Source organism: Girardinichthys multiradiatus, chromosome Y (assembly GCF_021462225.1).
Source record: "Girardinichthys multiradiatus isolate DD_20200921_A chromosome Y, DD_fGirMul_XY1, whole genome shotgun sequence".
NCBI classification, from domain to species: Eukaryota; Metazoa; Chordata; class Actinopteri; order Cyprinodontiformes; family Goodeidae; genus Girardinichthys; species Girardinichthys multiradiatus.
This window is the reverse complement of record NC_061818.1, coordinates 18,925,907-18,948,556: the sequence shown is the minus strand read 5'-3', so window position 1 is coordinate 18,948,556 and position 22,650 is coordinate 18,925,907.

Genomic DNA, 22,650 nt, shown 5'->3' with positions numbered 1-22,650 from the left:
TTTTAGTGGCTCCCAACCTTCAGAGCTTTTCTATGACTCCTAGCCCGCAGGGCTACTCTGTGGTCCCAGGCTTCAGAGCCCTATGGCCAGGCTTTTGGCAAGGTTCTACATGGGTTCTCCATGCACTGCTGCCGATCTTCAAGATTCTTGCATTAGTGCTCTAGCCTCCAGAATTCTGTATCTCTGCAGTATGACCGCCGAGTCATCCGCCTGAACTTTGGGTTGTGTTTTGTTATCTTGCACTCCATCTGAGAACCACTCCATCTGCCCAGTTTGAGTTGTTTTTTTTGTTTTTTTTCATGGACTCACGGGGGTGTCTGTTATCCACCCTTGAAGGAGGGATGTCATGATCTGCACCTATTTGTGTTTCTGTTAATAACACTCACCTCAAATTCTTGTTTGCTGCCTTGAGTAAATTTGGTTTTGGAAACTATTTTTTAAACTGGTTAAAAATATTATACAGTTCCCCAACAGCATGTATTAGGACAAATAACCAAACATCTTCCAGCTTATGTCTTCAGACAAGGCAGGGATGCCCACTTTTCCCCTCATTATTTGCTATTTTTATTGAACCACTAGCAGCAGCAATCAGGCATACTAAAGTAGAGATATTTAAGGCATAAAATGCATGAATATTGAACATACAATTTGTCTTTATGCGGATGATGTATTACTTCTTCTCCATCCTTCACAAACCTCTCTCACTCAGGTAATTGGATTAATAAATTATTTCTCAAGAGTTTAAGATTATTCAATAAATTGGTAAAATCAACAGTTCTTCAAATTAATTGTTCTGTCCACAATTCTGTTAATACACAACTGCAGTCAGGGAATGTTACATATTTGGGTATTAATGTTTCCCCTAGATTGGCAGATTTAACAAAACTAAACCACATCCTGTTTTAAAAGTGAAGGATTATTTCACTAGTCTGAAATCTCTACCCATATCACTCATGGGCAGGGTTGCTTCATTAAAAATGATGGTCTTGCCAAAAATCAATTACATATTCTCAATGTTCCCAAATAAATCGTCATCTGACTGGTTTAGATCTCGGACTCCTCCATCTCTAAATTTCTTTGGAAAGATAAACTCCCATCTGTTACCTTAAAAAAGCTACAGAATACCAAAGCAGTACTAGATCTGCGCAACTTTCACCATTACTTTTTAGCTAATAGGCTACACTATATCTCAAAATGGTCCTCTTGATGAACTCTGGCTAGATTTAGAACAGACATGCAATAATTTCAAGATTACAGACCTTCCATTTATTAGCTTAAATATAAAACGACATTTATGCTTTATAAGCCTCAATATTAGCTCCTCTATGACAGCATGGTGGGAGAATCTAAAAGTGACAGGGTGTTTACTATGCAGACATACAGCCATCTGGAACAAACCTGACATCCTACATATATATATATATATATATATATATATATATATATATATATATATATATATATATATATATATTTCGTATATATATGTCTCATTAATGTTTACACCCTCTTTTAAAAAAGAAAGATGATCCCTGAGGTAAAAGGACAACAGTTCATTTTCTGCTTGAAGCAGAGGCTCATTAAAATAAGTGGAACACTTGCATTATTGCACAGCATGAAGGTATAACTAAAAACGAGGTATTAGGCATAATCTTAAGTGAAAATTAACAAGATTTGTTTAAAAGAAAACGTGACTTAATGAGTGATACAAAATTGAAGCGCGTAGGACAATGTGCCAAAAAGCTGACAGGAAAACAAGCAAAGATTAAAGAAGAGAAGACTCTTGCTGTGAAATAAAAACAGACTTTTGATGTTCTGTAATAAAACATCTGTCAAAACAAGTCATACATATCACACACAATCAGCATCTATACACAAGCCTTTATCAAGTAGAAACACCTCACACAAAGTGTTATAGCAAAATAAGACACTGTTAATGTACCATGTGGCCAAAGAACAGCATTTTCAAGTGGACATAGAAGAAGGACACAGAAAGACAGAATGGGAAATTAATTGAAACGAATTAGAAAAACTGGAGGAGGCAGCAACAACAAGGATTAAAGAAGAAAGGTGATATGTCCCAGGTGTGAGTTCTATCCCCAGAGGTTGTTAAGAGCAATGCATGGCAACACTTCCGTCATCAGTCACCAAGCAGATAATAAGCTTTCAGGATCCAGGAAGGATCATGGGCCACTGACACCGGTCACTCTGCTTGAATATCATAAGAGCCAATCAAAGGAGGTGGGAAAAGGGTTATACAATGCAGTGAGAGGCAGGGTTTATTAGCACCAATATGGTGGACGAAAAGGTGTGTAAAAAGAAATCCCAATCAAAGCACAGAAGCACTGAAGGAGAAAAGGCCTTACAGGCAAAGCAACTGTGTGTGGTCGAACAATACTAATTATTAGAAGGAAAAAGGAAAAAGAAAATCACATTGGGAGGAAGAAGGAAATGCATGCACAACATTGATGATGTTTGGAAGAAGAAAGAAAAATTGCCCTGAGCCTAACATCAATCAACATTCTGCTTCTGTACATCTTATTTAAACATCCCGAATCTGTCCCTGTCTCAACTGCTACACACTACAAATAATTTTCTGCATTAAAGCCTAAAATGTTCCAAAGAGGTAATTATTTTGCAGCTATTGCTACAAAGTATTAAAAAAAGTATTAAAGAGGAGTCAGGTAATGCAAACCACAAGAAATCAACCAAATTGCATTGGATATTTAAAAGAAAAATGACAAAAAAGAGATAAACTAAATTGGAGATAGTAATGCTTGTTTAAAGCACATATAATATGTTTCTTAAACACCAATGTTCAAAACTGTACATTTAAAATGCCTAATCAAAATCACAAGCATGACCAGGTGAAGCTTCAATTTTCCTTTAAATTTTTAGCAACTGCTGAAACGTCCAGTCAATCCGGAAGCAGTCATCGTGTTAGCTCAAGCATACCGGTGTATGAGTGATACTTGATGACTTGATTGTAAATAATCTTCCCCTGTAACTAAAACACGTTACAAGACAGAAAAGACAGCACAAGACAAATTTTGTGCACTCAGAACTATGGGATTGTAAAATATTCCTTGTCATTTAACTGTTTGGTCAAACCAAAAGGTTTGGTCATTGTTACAATTTAAGTCTCCCTGGGGAGGGAAGAATGAGTACTTGAGTGAACATAAGTAAAATAAATGAGAAAACTTTAGGAGTTATCAAATTTTGTGTAGGTCATTTATCAACTTCTACTAATGGTTAAGGTCTGATCTTTTCATTGTGGTAGTTTCTAATAAAGGAATGAATAAAAACAAGTCTAAAGCAGAAAGTTTAGTGAAATCTGTGCCCGAACAGCTCACTTTGCAAGCATCAAGTTTAGAAAATACTTTTATAATCAGAACAGTGTCTTTCTGTGTTTTTTTTTTTTTTTTGGCTTGTTTTCTTCACAGTCTTCCCGAAAGGTTTTTCATCTATAAGGGGTTAAGCCTATCCTGCATGCTGATTTTGGCCCATTCGTCCTCAAAATCTTTTCATAATTAACTACAAACACTGACATGTTGTCCTTAAGCCACCTCGTTTCACCAGAGCAAACGACATGTCTTCAAAAATTAAGATCTTTGTCTGTGAGCGCATTTGTAAAGTGTAATCTGGCTTTTCCATGTTTCTTTGGAGTAATAGCTCCACTGAGTGGCCCTTTCAGCCCATGTTTGTCCATGACTGTTAATGGCGGTCTCTAACCAACTTCAGCCAACATTTTTACAAGGTCAGCTTCTTTTGTTCTGGCAGTGTCATGTGCCATTTCCAACAAAACATGTTTATCTGCAGGACACAGAATCCGTCTCCTTCTCGACCAATGTGATGGCTGGATATTCTCAGGGAATTTATACTTGGGTATAATTGTTTGAACAGATGAACATGGCACCTTCATGCATTTGGAAATTGTGCCTGTGGATGAACCAGGTTTGTGGAGGTTTACAATTCTGTTCCTAAAGTCTTTGCTGATTTTTTAAGGACGCCATGTGTTTGAGGTGTTACAGTAAATGACTGTATGTAGCTGTGCCCCCTTTTGAGTCAAATGTTCTGAATTAATCCATGAGAGGGCTACAAAGCCATGACATCTTTGCCTAGACCTTTTCAAATTGTTTAGTGTAAATTTTCATTATTTCATCATTTATTATATAATATATATATATATTATATAATAAATATATATATATAATATATATATATATATAAATATATATATATATATATATATATATATATATATGTAGGATGTCAGGTTTGTTCCAGATGGCTGTATGTCTGCATAGTGTGTGTGTGTGTGTGTGTGTGTGTGTGTGTGTGTGTGTGTGTGTGTGTGTAAATCCTGGTAATCCTAACTCATTTTAAACAGGTTAGTTTGTTCAAGTCTGGCGTTTGTTCCGATTCAAAGTAAGTTAATCAAAATAAGGTTACGTGTCTTTTAATAGTCACATTACAGTACAGGTCCTTCTCAAAATATTAGCATATTGTGATAAAGTTCATTATTTTCCATAATGTCATGATGAAAATTTAACATTCATGTATTTTAGATTCATTGCACACTAACTGAAATATTTCAGGTCTTTTATTGTCTTAATACGGATGATTTTGGCATACAGCTCATGAAAACCCAAAATTCCTATCTCACAAAATTAGCATATTTCATCCGACCAATAAAAGACAAGTGTTTTTAATACAAAAAACGTCAACCTTCAAATAATCATGTACAGTTATGCACTCAATACTTGGTCAGGAATCCTTTTTCAGAAATGACTGCTTCAATGCGGCGTGGCATGGAGGCAATCAGCCTGTGGCACTGCTGAGGTCTTATGGAGGCCCAGGATGCTTTGATAGCGGCTTTTAGCTAATCCAGAGTGTTGGGTCTTGAGTCTCTCAACGTTCTCTTCCCAATATCCCACAGATTCTCTATGGGGTTCAGGTCAGGAGAGTTGGCAGGCCAATTGAGCACAGTGATACCATGGTCAGTAAACCATTTACCAGTGGTTTTGGAAATGTGAGCAGGTGCCAGGTCGTGCTGAAAAATGAAATCTTCATCTCCATAAAGCTTTTCAGCAGATGGAAGCATGAAGTGCTCCAAAATCTCCTGATAGCTAGCTGCATTGACCCTGCCCTTGATAAAACACAGTGGACCAACACCAGCAGCTGACACGGCACCCCAGACCATCAGTGACTGTGGGTACTTGACACTGGACTTCTGGCATTTTGGCATTTCCTTCTCCCCAGTCTTCCTCCAGACTCTGGCACCTTGATTTCCGAATGACATGCAGAATTTGCTTTCATCCGAAAAAAGTACTTTGGCCCAGGTCAGGCGCTTCTGCCGCTGTTTCTGGTTCAAAAGTGGCTTGACCTGGGGAATGCGGCACCTGTAGCCCATATTCCTGCACACGCCTGTGCACGGTGGCTCTGGATGTTTCTACTCCAGACTCAGTCCACTGCCTCCGCAGGTCCCCCAAGGTCTGGAATCGGTCCTTCTCCACAATCTTCCTCAGGGTTCGGTCACCTCTTCTCGTTGTGCAGCGTTTTCTGCCACACTTTTTCCTTCCCACAGACTTCCCACTGAGGTGCCTTGATGCAGCACTCTGGGAACAGCCTATTCGTTCAGAAATTTCTTTCTGTGTCTTACCCTCTTGCTTGAGGGTGTCAATAGTGGCCTTCTGGACAGCAGTCAGGTCGGCAGTCTTACCCATGATTGGGGCTTTGAGTGATCAACCAGGCTGGGAGTTTTAAAGGCCTCAGGAGTTCTGAGTTAACTCGTTGATTCAGAAGATTAGGTTCATAGCTCGTTTAGAGACCCTTTTAATGATATGCTAATTTTGTGAGATAGGAATTTTGGGTTTTCATGAGCTGTATGCCAAAATCATCCGTATTAAGACAATAAAAGACCTGAAATATTTCAGATAGTGTGCAATGAATCTAAAATATATAAATGTTAAATTTTCATCATGACATTATGGAAAATAATGAACTTTATCACAATATGCTAATATTTTGAGAAGGACCTGTACATTCATATTTAATAACTCACAACACTAAAGTTTTCAGTAACCTATTTCTGATTTATTTCAGTAACTCAGTTTACTAAGTGAAATATTATATAGATTAATTACACACAGACTGACATTTTCAAGCCATTATTTCTGTTGACAATGGTAAGTCTTTGCTTACACAATGAAAAACCAACATTTAACTTCTTATAGAAAATTATAATAATACACCAGACAAATAAAAAGTCACATTTAATACAGAATGTGGGTTTAATGAAAAGTATGTTTAATGCCTGCTTAAAGTTTGTTATTTTCAACTTCAGGTACTTTTAATCTGACAAACAAGCCTCATTGGAAAACATATTCCTATTTATAGAAAATAATTGTGTATATGTGGTTTAAACAGTGTATCCTTATTAGGTTCATTTGGGACTGGAACCTATCCCTGCTTGCCACTGATTTCTCTTTGAGTAAGTCACCAATCCCTCACAGACAACATGCACACATAGAACATATAACCGTAAACAGCTGAAGTTCAAACCAAACCATAAACATATATCAAGAAGAAAGTTACTGGACAATAGATCTAATTTGCCAACAATAAACAGCATTTAACAAATGTTAATAATGTGAGATAATGTGTGAAAACTGGGTATATCACCACTTCTTGACATGTAAAGAGTTTTAGGATCGAGAGAGGGAATGGATGTGAGTGGGGTGCAATACAGAAAGGTGCTCCAGGAGCTGTGCTGCAGGCAAGCGTGGGGAAACAATAATGTGTGAATGAGTGAGTGAGTGAGTGAGTGAGTGAGTGAGTGAGCGAGCGAGTGTGTATTCGCTTGTTACTATGTGTATGACTGAAGGCCTCTCACGAATGCTGAGTGGTGGACACAATTATTGATCTCCAAAGAGATGTTGAAATAACCACTTATTACAGTCCTTCATGCACAATTGGATACAGTGCACCAAGCACAACCAAGCACAAGTATTTGATGAAAATGAAATAAGGCATATTTGTAATCACATCAGAGCTGTAATGTTTAATAATCAAAGTATTTCAGATAAACAAAAATGGCTTGCATTGACATGTCGTTTGCACATAAGCAACACCAATCATCTATATGCAGCATACACCTCTGTGTACTTTTACACACAAAAGATAGACAAACACGAGTATATAGCCACCCTGCAAACACAGACAAATACCTTGGAAAACTTTTTCTTTTGTAAAACAATACTACAGCACCCTCAACATTTGATGTCAGAGTACCTATTGCAGAAGCATCACTTTATCTTGAAAATAAAAAAGAAATATCCAACCATAAAATTTTAGTACATTTGTTTAATGGTGAGAAAATTCCAAATCAATAAATAATTGCTTCAAAAGGAATCACTGGTGACTTATTGGCACCATGAAACCTTTCCCAAAAAAAAAACCATTTGAAGCCAGGATAGGTTTCAACACCGAATGAGGCTGAGCAGGATGCATAGATGAAACAAAATCTGTACATACACTATATAAAACAACACATGGTCACTGTCTGACATTAAATTAGGCTAAACTTCTACATTTATTTTTTTTTTCAATTTAGGAAAGCACAAATGATAGTTTCAATTCACAACATTTCAGTTAAACCTAGGCACTTCTCGGATTGTATTTCAAGGAAACTCTTTAAACTCACTTCTCTCATAAGTGCCATCATAAAAAAATCCAAAGCAATCAGCCAATCCACCTCCAACAAAATGGGTTCTTTCTCCCAGAAATGAATGTTTTCTGGTGCAAAATCTGCCTATCAATCCCAGAACAAGACTTGTAAAGACTGGCTAAAACAGGTGAGTGTCATTATCCACAGTGTAATGAAACCTGCACTGATATGGGCTGCAGGAGGGACTGGTGCACAAATAAGTGGCATTATGATGAAATAATCTTATGTGTATATGTAAATATTGAAGCAACGTCTCAAGACATCAGGTGAGACTTTTAAGCTTGGGCACGAAAAAAGTGTTCCAAATGGACAATGACTCTGAGTATACAGTCACATTAGTCACAAAGTGGCTTAACAAGAACAAAGCCAATGTTTGGAGTGGCCATCACAAAGCCCTTATCTCAGTCTCATAGGGCAGATCTGAAAAAGTGTGTGGTGGCAAGTCGGCCAACAAACTTGGCTCGGTTACAACAGTTCTGTCAGGAGGAATGGGCCATAATTCCAGCAAACCATTTTGAGAAGCTCACAAGAGCCAAGTTTTAAAGGTAACTGTACCAAATACCAAGGGCATGTATGTACATTTCTAAATGCGAACTAAGTTACCTCTTATTATTCTTGGTTTTAGCAAAAAGACATAAAACAGCCTCAACAACTCATCTGCTGAGATCTACCCATCCATTTTAAAGCTTACTTTGTCAGACTAAGACATAATTAGGGTCAGAGTACCGGTAAGTCTAGTTTGAGTTTACATTTTATGTTTTATTTACACCTGCCCAGCACCCTTCATCACTCACCTCAGCAACAGAACTTTTTTCACTGTCCCTGCATGCTGACCCTGCCTCTGTTTCACTCTGTGTTGAGCTCCTATGTTAAGGGAGATCTGTTAAGCATTGTTGTTTTTTTCTACTGCCAACTAAAATAAGCCACAATTAAAAAGTCTGTAAAGTAGCAAGAAATAACACCAATAAATACCAAATGAAATTTCTGATCCTGTTTTATCAGAGGTTGTGATCACTCTGCTTGAAGCCAATAATCTTATCATCTGAATATAAAAAATTTAAGTTGACAGACCATGAACCAATCACAGCTTTATGCAGAAAATAGTGATACTCTAAGAAATACTAAACCCCCAATACTTTCTTGGGATGCAATAATTTTATACTTGCTGTTAATTGTGTCTGGGGATGGATCAGATGTTGCAACATTTAACCGTCATCCAAGTACACCAATCTATGCTGTGTTAAAGTAAAGTTAACTAGACTATAGCTAATTTTAACGTTGTTAAACTGTGCAGCAATTAACATGGCCTCGGGCTCATTTAAAAGCCATGTTAAATGTTTGTTTATGTTTGGAAGGTGCAGTAAGATGTTGTAGGTAACCAGAAAAACCTGGAGTGGAGTTTTAGCGGAATGAATATTCTCTTATAAATGAAGGGGTGTGGATTCTTTCACAAAGCAATAAAACGAAAGTTACGACTGTAACTACGGTTCCATGAATCCCGGATGACCGCCACAGCGCTCGGTCCCTCGGTCTCCGCGTGCTCACGAGAAGATTGTCGGGACTGGGCTCCCGGTGTCGTGTGACTATATAGACTCACGTGAGCCACCGGTAGGTCACATGTGACCATGTTGTTATTAATTTCTCGACCTGCGCATGCGCAAGAATGATAATTCAGAGCTTGAAGCACCGCCTCTGGCGGTTAGTAGGGATGAAATAGAAACAGTGCTGGGGGAAGAGAGATTTTTGTAAATTTAGGGGGGTTCAAACAAATAGTTTTCAAATGTAGGGAGGACACGTTCCCTTCACACATAATTATTGTGAAGCACATGTGTTATATTCATTTAAATTCATTAAAATTTGAAGTTTATGTGAGATCTAATAGCTTTCAAGAAAGCCACTACACTCTTGGGTTTCCCTTACACATCCCTCACACAAACACAGAAGCAGGAAACAAAAGACTCATGTTTCTTTTGGTTTTAACACACTTGCAGCTTCAGCTATTACAGGTATCCAGCTACCAATGAGGATCCAGGCTGATGTGACAGAATATTTGTTACACTGCTTGCACCAATTTGTGTGCTGTGGCTATGAGGCCAGCTGAGAAATGAAAGGGAAACAGAAAGAGAGTATTCCCGCTGTTTGACTGAAAGGCTAGGCTTGGAGTTTAGATTGCAACTAGCACCTGCGCAATTAGAATGTCTGACAAATGTTAGAATTTTAGGACTTATGAATAAATCTTTGGAAAACCTTCTTGTATAAAATCATCTTTTATCAAATTAGACAAAGCAGATGTAGTCATTTCTTTTTTTTTTAAGACTAACTATGGTTATTGTAAACATTGCTCTAATATTTATTTTCAAACAAAAACATATGAGAAAAATCAGCTAAAATCAAAGGTACATACCATGCATATTTAAAGGTTACGACTAAACCCCCCATTGTTTTATAGACAAAAAAAAAAAAAATCCAAGAAAAGTCTATTGCCAATTCTTCCAAAATATCAATCAGCAGTTTAGCCGGACGAAATGACTCATGCCAAAGCTTTTAGACATTTATAGTCAAAAACCCATGCAGACAGACGCTACTGCAGTGTTCTTTTTTTACCTCTACTGTGGAGAGAATCATCATTATCCAACTGGCACTGTTAATGTTGTCGGCAAAAAGACAAATGTCTATTCTTATCCGCAAGCTAAAAGCCCAAACACATACACACACACACACACACACATACACAAACAAAACTGCACGCATCCAAATGTGCACTTTCCATTGCCCAAGCAGAGCAACACTGACTGCTGCACTTGTACTTGTATGAGGATGTCAAACACACTTATTTTGAGAAGACTCAGGCCTGACAGCTGAAATGTGGTTGCAAATGCACAACATGAGACAGTGGGATTTGATTGGGTGTGCTTGGAGGGCAAAGTAAAAATGGATGAAATACGGCACACCAAAGAACACAGAAGATTACAGAATTAAGTAAAAAGAATTTATACACATTAAAGGGGATAAAAATAAATAAGAGCAGTGATATCAATGGAGTTTTAAAAGAAAAATGTGTTACACAGACTAGAGGGTATGACTTATAAGTCAAATGCAGATATGGAGATGCTATGTTTATGGTTAAATGGACCATTTCAAGAAAGGAAAGGATATGGGCTGGAGACCATGCGAATACACCAGTTGCGAGGGCAGGTGGTCTGCTTGAGGCAGAAGAAGACCACAGGTGCCAGCTCAGGATATGGCAACACGAGGGTGCTTATGTCACTGGCGATGCTGACGTCATCATCGCCCGGACCTACTTCCTCAATGATGTCTTCAGGGTGCATCGAGCTGTATTCCTCGCTCTGCCCTGGGCCTGCTGAGGAGATGCTCCTCAGGGGCACAGGACACTCCTCACTCGTCATGGTACCCCTACTGAAATCTGAAACCCAAAGAAAAATGACATAGTTCGTAGGAATCCCAATGAATAAATGTAAAAATTTTTAATTAAAAACAGTGTTATGAAATAGTTTTAAACCACCCCAGCTTATTAGTACAGTACTTTGCTTATACACTGAGCATACACTCTTTTAAATTGGTTTTGTTCAACAGTTCTTCAGAATTTCAGAAGGTATTTCTCTCAGGAAATAGGCCTCTTTTTTGTTAATTTTCTTCTCAGTCTTTGTAGGGGAACTTGACAGGATAGAGTGTTGTGTGTGCTAAAAAATAAGGAAAGTGGAAATGTGGAGAACAAATAAGGAAATGTTAGGCTGAAAAAAATATATATAGCAAATCAATTATATCTACAAGCCCAGGCATATGGGTTGTAGATGCTATAGAACATTGGTTCATCTCTTGAGTTTATGAATCTCTACATGTTTGACTCAACTTTATTGGCTGAAAATGGTCAGACACTCAACTAAAAACAAGAATAGCAAATGTCCAAAGGAATGGTTTAAAAGACTTTAGGAAAACCAGAGAGCAAGAGTAAAAAACAGCTCCTCCAAGTCTGAGGCCATGGCTGTTAACCAGAAGAAAGGTGTGACGGCTCAGTCCAAGTGGGCTCAGTCCTTACCTCAATTGAAGGAATTAAAGAGTCATGGTGTTTTCTGCATTAAGACATAATGGGAAATGAATAGGAAGACTGGGACTGTTCTGTAGTAATGGTGGACCTGTTGTGGCCAGTTCTAATCACTTATTTTACTGGTCCATCTACATTCCAATGCTCGAGATATGGAATTTGACGAAAAGAATGAGATCCTGGATACAAAGAACTGAAATGAGCTTCCTCCATATTGTGTCTTGGCTCTGCACTAGAGAGAATGTGAGGCACTCTGTCCTGGGGTAGAGTCACTGTTCCTCTACTTTGAAAGGACAGAAAGTGGTGTTAAAGTGAAGTTACTACTCTGCATAATAGCCCTTGATCAGAGTCATTTCACATACACAGGGAAGTGAAACACCTTAGAGTAAATCAGTTTGAACAGTCATTGCACATTCACTGACAATACATTTAACCCCACAACAGTGTTGTGTAGCAGCAACACCTTTCCATTCCTGACCACTTAACTCATGCATGAATTCCGATTCACTCAAAAAGACAGCACACCTACACATGTTTGAGTTTAAGTTTACAAAATACAAAAATGTGTTTGCAACAAAATCTACAAAATCTCTGTTCGAATTATGTTTGGGAGGCAAACATGAGAAGATTAATGAAGGAAGTATAATTAGCGAGAAAATATTTTATTTTGGTTCAGTAATCCATGTCATGCTTTGCCATTTTGGAGTTGTGTTTTTATTTTTTGTTCTCTTTTGATCTGTGTTCTCAGGGTTTTTGTCATTTAGTATTGTTTCCTCATGTTTGTTTTCTCCATCTGCAATCAGGCTTCGCATGTTGTAATCTCTCACCTTACCTCAGTTTCCTCTGCAACCCAGTTCCACACATGTTGTCATCTTCTTCTGATTACCTGTCAGCCTTTTTCACTGGTTCACACTCCTCTTCCCTCAGTATATATGTTTGGTTATTTTCAATGTTCCTCGGTTGGTCCTCCTGTTTACTTCCATTCCGATTCCTGTTCCATGTCATTGTTTGGTGACTCGTGTAAGTTTATCTATTTTTTGTTATTAAAGCCAAAAGATTCTTAATTCTGCAATGCTGCTGCCAAGTGTTTTTCTGCACTCTGGTTCCGTTCAACCACCCATTATGACAATGCATCACGTTTGCAGGCCAGGCACCACAGCCTATGTGAATTCATAATAACAAACAGAACTTAATGCTTTTCTTTTTAGTTTTAACCCGCAGCCAAAGAAGGAAGCTGGCACAAGGCAAGCAGCCAATAAAGGGCTGGACATATGCAGAACAACACATATGCATAATTTTTACACATACCCACAAGTGCAAACACAAACATTCTTGTTTTTTTATCTTCACTCACAAGCAAAATTACTTTTTTGCAATAATTAATATATGTCCTCCTCAGCCTCCCTGGTAAGGCCTACGCAAGGGTATTGGAGAGGAGAGTCCGGCCGATAGTCGAACCCCGGCTTCAGGAGGAGCAGTGTGGTTTTCGTCCCGGCCGTGGAACACTGGACCAGCTCTATACCCTCTACAGGGTACTTGAGGGTTCATGGGAGTTTGCCCAACCGGTCCACATGTGTTTTGTGGACCTGGAGAAAGCATTCGACTGTGTCCCTGTGGGGGGGGGCTCCAGGAGTATGGAATTGGGGGCCCTTTACTAGGGGCCATCTGGTCTCTGTACAAGCGGAGCAGGAGTTTGGTTCGCATTGCCGGCACTAAGTCGGATCTGTTCCCGGTGCATGTTGGACTCTGGCAGGTCTGCCCTTTGTCACTGGTCCTGTTCATAACGTTTATGGACAGGATTTCTAGGCGCAGCCAAGGGCCGGAGGGGGTCTGGTTTGGGGACCAGAGGTTTGGGGACCCCTCGTCTCTTCTTTTTGCAAATGACGTGGTCCTGCTGGCCCCCTCTGGCCAAGACCTACAGCATGCACTGGGGCGGTTCGCAGCCGAGTGTGAAGTGGCTGGGATGAAGATCAGCTCTCCTCCAAGTCCGAGGCCATGGTTCTCGACCGGAAAAGGGGGGTGGCTGCTCCTCCACATTGAGAGGAGCCAGTTGAAGTGGCTCGGGCATCTATACTGGATGCCTCCTGGACGGCTTCCCCGGGAGGTGTTCCAGGCATGTCCCACCGGGAGGAGGCCCAGGGGACGGCCCAGGACACGCTGGAGGGACTATGTCTCTCGGCTGGCCTGGGAACGCCTTGGGCTCCACCTGGAGGAGCTGGAGGAGGTGTCTGGGGAGAGGGACGTCTGGGCGTCTCTGCTGAGTCTGCTTCCCCCGCAACCCGGTCCCGGATAAAGCCGAAGATGACAAGTATGAGTAATATATGTCCAATAGGATCCTCTTTGAGGCCGCTACATTAGTTTTTTACAGTGCCTTGTAACAAACTTTAATGCAGTATATTGGGATTTTATATGATAGTCCAATACAAAGTAGGACAAAACTCCAAAGCAAAAGGAAACTGGTAGATGGTTTTCTTATTTTTTTTTACAAATAAAAATCTGAAAGATGTCACCAGCATTGGTATGCAGTACGTCTGGGTCAGTACATTATAGGACCACTTTTGAGTCTTATGCTGTGTGTATCAACAAAATCTGCACATTTAGAAAGTAAAAATTGGACTCAATCTTCCTAGCAAAATTGCTCACGTTTAATCAAATTGGGTGGAGAGTACCTGTAAATATCAGTTTACCAGTATTCCCACAGATTCTCGATTTTATTTATATCTATACTTTGACTGGGCCATTCCAAGAAATGAATAAATTATGCCACTGAAACTGGCTATATGTTTTAAGGGCTTTGTCTAGCTGCAAAACTGAGAAAAACGTTTCCACAGCATGATTTACAACATTAGATTTTTCACCACATGTAGTGTTTTTTCATGTAAGCGAGAAATCTCCAGTTTCCTCTCATTTGACCTGAGTGCCTTTTTCCACCTGTTTGCTGTGCCCTCTACAAGGCTTGTGGCAATCTTGTTAGTACGAAGCTCTACATACAGGGGTTGGACAATGAAACTGAAACACCTGTCATTTTAGTGTGGGAGGTTTCATGGCTAAATTGGACCAGCCTGGTAGCCAATCTTCATTGATTGCACATTGCACCAGTAAGAGCAGAGTGTGAAGGTTCAATTAGCAGGGTAAGAGCACAGTTTTGCTCAAAATATTGAAATGCACACAACATTATGGGTGACATACCAGAGTTTAAAAGAGGACAAATTGTTGGTGCACGTCTTGCTGGCGCATCTGTGACCAAGACAGCAAGTCTTTGTGATGTATCAAGAGCCACGGTATCCAGGGTAATGTCAGCATACCACCAAGAAGGACGAACCACATCCAACAGGATTAACTGTGGACGCAAGAGGAAGCTGTCTGAAAGGGATGTTCAGGTGCTAACCCGGATTGTATCCAAAGAACATAAAACCACGGCTGCCCAAATCACAGCAGAATTAAATGTGCACCTCAACTCTCCTGTTTCCACCAGAACTGTCCGTCGGGAGCTCCACAGGGTTAATATACACGGCAGGGCTGCTATAGCCAGATTTTTGGTCACTCATGCCAATGCCAAACGTCAGTTTCAATGGTGCAAGGAGCACAAATCTTGGGCTGTGGACAATATGAAACATGTATTGTTCTCTGATGAGTCCACCTTTACTGTTTTCCCCACATCCGGGAGAGTTACGGTGTGGAGAAGCCCCGGAGAAGCGTACCACCCAGACTGTTGCATGCCCAGAGTGAAGCATTGGGGTGGATCAGTGATGGTTTGGGCTGCCATATCATGGCATTCCCTTGGCCCAATACTTGTGCTAGATGGGCGCGTCACTGCCAAGGACTACCGAACCATTCTTGAGGACCATGTGCCTCCAATGGTTCAAACATTGTATCCTGAAGGCGGTGCCGTGTATCAGGATGACAATGCACCAATACACACAGCAAGACTGGTGAAAGATTGGTTTGATGAACATGAAAGTGAAGTTGAACATCTCCCATGGCCTGCACAGTCACCAGATCTAAATATTATTGAGCCACTTTGGGGTGTTTTGGAGGAGCGAGTCAGGAAATGTTTTCCTCCACCAGTATCACGTAGTGACCTGGCCACTAACCTGCAAGAAGAATGGCTTAAAATCCCTCTGACCACTGTGCAGGACTTGTATATGTCATTCCCAAGACGAATTAACGCTGTATTGGCTGCAAATGGAGGCCCTACACCATACTAATAAATTATTGTGGTCTAAAATCAGGTGTTTCAGTTTCATTGTCCAACCCCTGTATATGTGTGTTAATCTGTGAGTCAAATAAAGATATAGGGACAAACTGTGTACTGATAAAACAATCTTTAAGAGTCTATTAAAATTACCAGTTAAAATATTTAGAAGGTTATGGTTTTAACACGTCAAAATGTCAAAGGTTCACAGACTATGAAAACATTTGCAAAAAAATGTAAATCGCCCTAATTATGCATAAATGTTCATATTTTAGGTACTACAAACATACAGCACACAACAGTTTGGGTGTGACTTCTTTTGTGTGCATGCAGCACAATAGGATTAGGAATTGGCAGGAGAGTGGGCTTTTATAGGGTAATGATATTAGAGGCTATTCATTACAAGCTAAGAAAATAGGACAGCAGTGATTTAGTGGCCCGCACCTCTTAGAGTTTCAAAGATAGTCCTCTGAAGACATGCTGGACTAGGGGAACATTGTGAAACTGAGAAAGTCACCCTACTCACATACTAACACACTGATGCAATAAGTGCCTACAAAGCTCTGTCTAGTAAAACTGTGAATCCATTTATTATCTCATGAGTGCTGTTTGTGCTAATAAATGCAACCTCTCAAACCGGGTTAGTGTTTTGTCTTTTTCAAACTGATATTTTTAATTAGCTTTGCCATGACAACAGCTGCTTTCTTTGGAGGGAGGAAGTTTATTTTTCCTCTGTTGTGCTTTATTTCCCTTGACAAACCTCTTAGGGAGACCCTGCAGCTATTACAAGCAATTAAGTAGAAGACAGCTCTGCAGAAATGCTTGAAAGGAGTATGCTCCTGTTTGTGCATTCTAGTCATGCATTTTTATATGCATTCAGGGTAAAGACAGCAAATCGAGCTATTTTATCTGAAATGTGTTCAAATGAGAGCAATAAATTTGTCTCATTTTCTGTAATTATTCTTTCAAAATATTTTTCTGTTCTGTGTTTAATGATAACTGATGAATATGTGCTACACTGAGAGTGCTGAAGACATACTACACAGAAGTCTCCAAAAGATGTCTCAGCATTGACACATGAACACATTCACACGTTCTCAACGTACACGCTCTTGCACATTAGCACCCTTAATTGGGGTAGCAGCTATACAGTCACCCATTTAGCTGCACTATGAGCTAAGGCCTGCAATGATGCCACAAAAAACTCACTTCCCCCTCCCATGCACATCCACTGCGACAGTCTGAGACAGATGTGGGAAGAGGATGGATGTACAACAGCAAAATCATAAAAGTGATGGTCTGAGGCACACAGCACTATCTTTCAGTGATCTCACACAGATAACTTGCATGCAAAAAATAAAAAGAAAACTGTGAAATAATAGGTTTTTCAGTCCTGACATGATCCTTTCTGAGAGACCAAAAGTTTCATATACAAGGCTTAAGGGTGGAACTCATTTTAATGATCTCAAAGAGACATGAAATGTGCTAAAACTTAAGTTTTTAGGTAAATAATAAAGGGCCGTTGACACAAAATCTGAGATATAAGTGTTTTTATAGCTCCTGCAGTCTTGTTTAACAATTGTTTTGAGATTCAGTTATTTTGCACACAATGTGTGCCACTCGTACGTCAGAACTATACTGTCTGGAAAAGGTGTCACACCCACATCTGAACTACAGTTGGAACATTATTGCTATTTGTTAATTGTGATAATTACCATCCAAAAAACAGTTGGTAATACCATTTAAAAACAATTTATTTATTTGTCTTTTATGCCCCTAAGCTCTATCATAAAGGCATATATTTAGTACAATGTGTGTAAAACCTTATATAAAACCATCTCTCATGTTTAAAGAGCATGGTCCTGAACAAAGAAAATATCTGGTGAGCAGCTGTTGTGCTGTTAAAAATGTCTGGTTTATGTTAAAGGTCAGAGGCGAATGTACAGACTGGTTCCAGAGGATATTTTAGAAAAGCAACAGTAGCTTAAATAACCAGTCAACATATGTGAAATACCGTACCTGAATGCACAGCATTTCAAACCTTAAAGTACAGGTCCTTCTCAAAATATTAACATATTGTGATAAAGTTCATTATTTTCCATAATGTCATGAAAATTTAACATTCATATATTTTAGATTCATTGCACACTAACTGACATATTTCAGGTCTGTTATTGTCTTAATACGGATGATTTTGGCATACAGCTCATGAAAACCCAAAATTCCTATCTCACAAAATTAGCATATTTCATCCGACCAATAAAAGAAAAGTGTTTTTAATACAAAAAACGTCAGTCAGTCAGACATTTTCTACCGCTTATTCCATAGTGGGTCATGGGGGAGCTGGTGCCTATCTCCAGCAATCTATGGGCGAGAGGCAGGATACACCCTGGACAGGTCGCCAGTCCATCACAGGGCAACACACAAACAACCATGCACATACTCATTCATACACCTAAGGGCAATTTAGATTGACCTATTAACGTAACAAGCATGTTTTTGGACTGTGGGAGGAAGCCAGAGTACCTGGTGAGAACCCACGCATGCACGGGGAGAACATGCAAACTCCATGCAGAAAGATCCCCGGCCGGGAATCGAACCCGGGACCTTCTTGCTGCAACAGTGCTAGCAACTGCGCCACCATGCAACCCACAAAAAACGTCAACCTTCAAATAATCATGTACAGTTATGCACTCAATACTCGGTCGGGAATCCTTTTGCAGAAATGACTGCTTCAATGCGGCGTGGCATGGAGGCAATCAGCCTGTGGCACTGCTGAGGTCTTATGGAGGCCCAGGATGCTTCGATAGCGGCCTTTAGCTCATCCAGAGTGTTGGGTCTTGAGTCTCTCAATGTTCTCTTCACAATATTCCACAGATTCTCTATGGGGTTCAGGTCAGGAGAGTTGGCAGGCCAATTGAGCACAGTGATACCATGGTCAGTAAACCATTTACCAGTGGTTTTGGCACTGTGAGCAGGTGCCAGGTCGTGCTGAAAAATGAAATCTTCATCTCCATAAAGCTTTTCAGCAGATGGAAGCATGAAGTGCTCCAAAATCTCCTGATAGCTAGCTGCATTGACCCTGCCCTTGATAAAACACAGTGGACCAACACCAGCAGCTGACACGGCACCCCAGACCATCAGTGACTGTGGGTACTTGACACTGGACTTCTGGCATTTTGGCATTTCCTTCTCCCCAGTCTTCCTCCAGACTCTGGCACCTTGATTTCCGAATGACATGCAGAATTTGCTTTCATCCGAAAAAAGTACTTTGGGCCACTGAGCAACAGTCCAGTGCTGCTTCTCTGTAGCCCAGGTCAGGCGCTTCTGCCGCTGTTTCTGGTTCAAACGTGGCTTGACCTGGGGAATGCGGCACCTGTAGCCCATTTTCTGCACACGCCTGTACACGGTGGCTCTGGATGTTTCTACTCCAGACTCAGTCCACTGCTTCCGCAGGTCCCCCAAGGTCTGGAATCGGCCCTTCTCCACAATCTTCCTCAGGGTCCGGTCACCTCTTCTCGTTGTGCAGCGTTTTCTGCCACACTTTTTCCTTCCCACAGACTTCCCACTGAGGTGCCTTGATACAGCACTCTGGGAACAGCCTATTCGTTCAGAAATTTCTTTCTGTGTCTTACCCTCTTGCTTGAGGGTGTCAATAGTGGCCTTCTGGACAGCAGTCAGGTCGGCAGTCTTACCCATGATTGGGGTTTTGAGTGATGAACCAGGCTGGGAGTTTTAAAGGCCTCAGGAATCGTTTGCAGGTGTTTAGAGTTAACTCGTTGATTCAGATGATTAGGTTCATAGCTCGTTTAGAGACCCTTTTAATGATATGCTAATTTTGTGAGATAGGAATTTTGGGTTTTCATGAGCTGTATGCCAAAATCATCCGTAATAAGACAATAAAAGACCTGAAATATTTCAGTTAGTGTGCAATGAATCTAAAATATATGAATGTTAAATTTTCATCATGACATTATGGAAAATAATGAACTTTATCACAATATGCTAATATTTTGAGAAGGACCTGTAGATGGGCTTCAGCAGTAAAATATCAAACCAGGTGTCACTACTGCTGGATAAGAAGAAGAAACTCAAGCTACATTTTACACATACTCACTAAAATAGGACAAGAACAAATTGGAAAATTGTTTCCTGGTTTCCAGTTCACATTTCAATAGAACGCATTGGAGATGTGGTGGAAAGGGAGATTCACGTCATAGATGTACAGCCAACAATCAACATCTACGGTGTGATGCAATCATGTCAACATGGATCAAAATCTCTCAGGAATAGTCTCGACACCTTTTTAAACCTATACTATGCAGGGTTAAGGCACTTCTGAAAAAATGGGGGTCTCACCTAGTTCTAGCAAAGTGTACCTAATAAAGAGGCCATTGGGTGTATAAAGGTAGAACATTATAGTATTAAATACAAAACAATTGTATTTTTTTTTTCGTTGCATTCTTTTGCATTGCTTATTATTTCTTCTTATGAAGCTTTCAACACACAATCAATGAGTTACAGGGCTCAGAGTAAACTGGGTTAATGATGTCATGTCATTACATCTAGCACACAAAATTATAGTGGGCATTTGTATTTTAGGAAATATAGTAATTTCTAACATGTCTGGCATTTTCACAATTTATATTCTACACCATTTCTAATAAGTTCATTTTATAATATACACATTATCATCAATTCTAAATAAATGTTGTCAGGTCAGTAGGTTTTCTTGATCTCTACTTGAAAAACTGTGGCATGCATGCAGGGGGGAGAACCTGCCAACTCCACGCAGAAAGACCACAGGTAAGCATTTGAAGTCAGGACCTTCTTGCTGCAAAGCAACAGCCTGGCCAATGTGCAGCTCATAAAAACAATGCAGTATTATGAAGGCTAAAACTTTATATCAGGATTTATGATTTACCAACAAATCAATGGCTTAATAACTGTGTATTGCCTGTTTTTTAATCACTCAGTACCATATAAAAACATATTCATCACCTAGTTTTACAAAAATAGCTGTAAACAATAGTTTATAAAACCCTTCCTTTCGGTTCTGTCGGCCGGCCAAACTGCACGTTACTGCTGTAGCCACGGCGAAGCGGTCCCGTTGTCCTTCCTTCAGACCGGGAAAACTGCTCTACTCTGCGTTGTAGAGACAGTCTCTGCTGGAAACTCTCTGGAACACAGTTTGCTTCTGTAGACCTCAGAGAGAAAAGTCAAGCAACGCTTGTACCTTAATTACCCCCGTTCATGAATGAATACCGGATACACAAACAGCAATTCATTCCTACTCAACTTAGTGCATATGATCGTGTGATCGTATGACACTCTTGGATCCAGTTTGAAGAGTTATGTCTATTTGCCAGCAAAGAGACATTAGTGCGCTGTGTCCCTCCGTCCAGTTCCTCTGGGGACCTGCGTGGAAGAGGTCAGTTTGTTGCAAAAGCGGGGTTTTTATTCAGACAGTGACGTCACGGGAATTCCGCCGTTATTCCCTGTTCCTGGCTGTGCTGGAAGTAGGTTAATGCGATTTATTTTGAAAATTCCAGAAACGTTTGTACTGGCCTTTCATTTTGTAACCATGGCTGGGGTCCCAACAGTACTCAGGTACATTGATATATATTACTGGATTGGACATCACCTCTTAGTCAATACAGACAGTAATATGCGCATGCAGGCGCCATTGCTATGCATTGAGTCATGTCAACAAAACCCTGCTGTTCCCATTTGGGATGATAATACATCTGTCACAAAAACGGTTGTAGCGCCCAGACTAAAGACAGACAGACAGGTTAGTTCCACTTTAAGGAAGGGGCCAGAATATGGTTAACGAACATAAAATGGAAAAAAATATTTGTTCTAAACTTTTTTCAAAGTTTTAGAACATACTAAAATCTAATTCATTTCAGAAATAAAAATGAAAAAAAGTATACTGAAGCATACCAAAATTGTACTGAACTGTGACTTTAAAACCTAAATACATACTAAACCATAATTTTTGTGTATCGTTACCTTAGATGTGTACTGCCATGCACTTTGGCGCCATTTACTCCAGATCTGATTTACATTGGAAGCATTCTAATCAACAGATTAGAGTACTAATAGCAGAGACTATAGTACTCAGTGCAGCTGTTCCGTGTTCGGGTCCCGGAACCGCTGACCTTTGCCGAATGTCTCCCCCCATGTCCAACTATCAAAAAAATGAAAAATTAAACCTCTAGTGCTGCAAAAAAAAAAAAACTCTGTGATCTGTTTAAATTGACTGAACTCGGTTTGATTTAACTTGACCTTTGGCGGATGGCAGAGCACATGGTGTTGCCCTGCGCCGCCCTGCGGAGGTAGTCTACACGCTCTTATCGACTATAAAGGTATGTAATTACTGCTGAGTTCATTTCATGGCTTGGTGGAGTGGAGACAGATGATGTATAAATTAGGGGTAAATTGGGAGTTATACCCCATCTAGATGAGAAGATGCATCTTTTACTTATTTGTTTACAAAACAAATGCATTACAATGTCAGCTGTAACCTGACATTGTCTGGTGTATCCTGATGATTTGGGTAAAATTCAAGCTCCAACATATTTTGAAACTCTTCACTTATTATACTCAGCATTATCCATGCTTTAATTCAATCTCACACTTTATAGGAGCACAGACAGT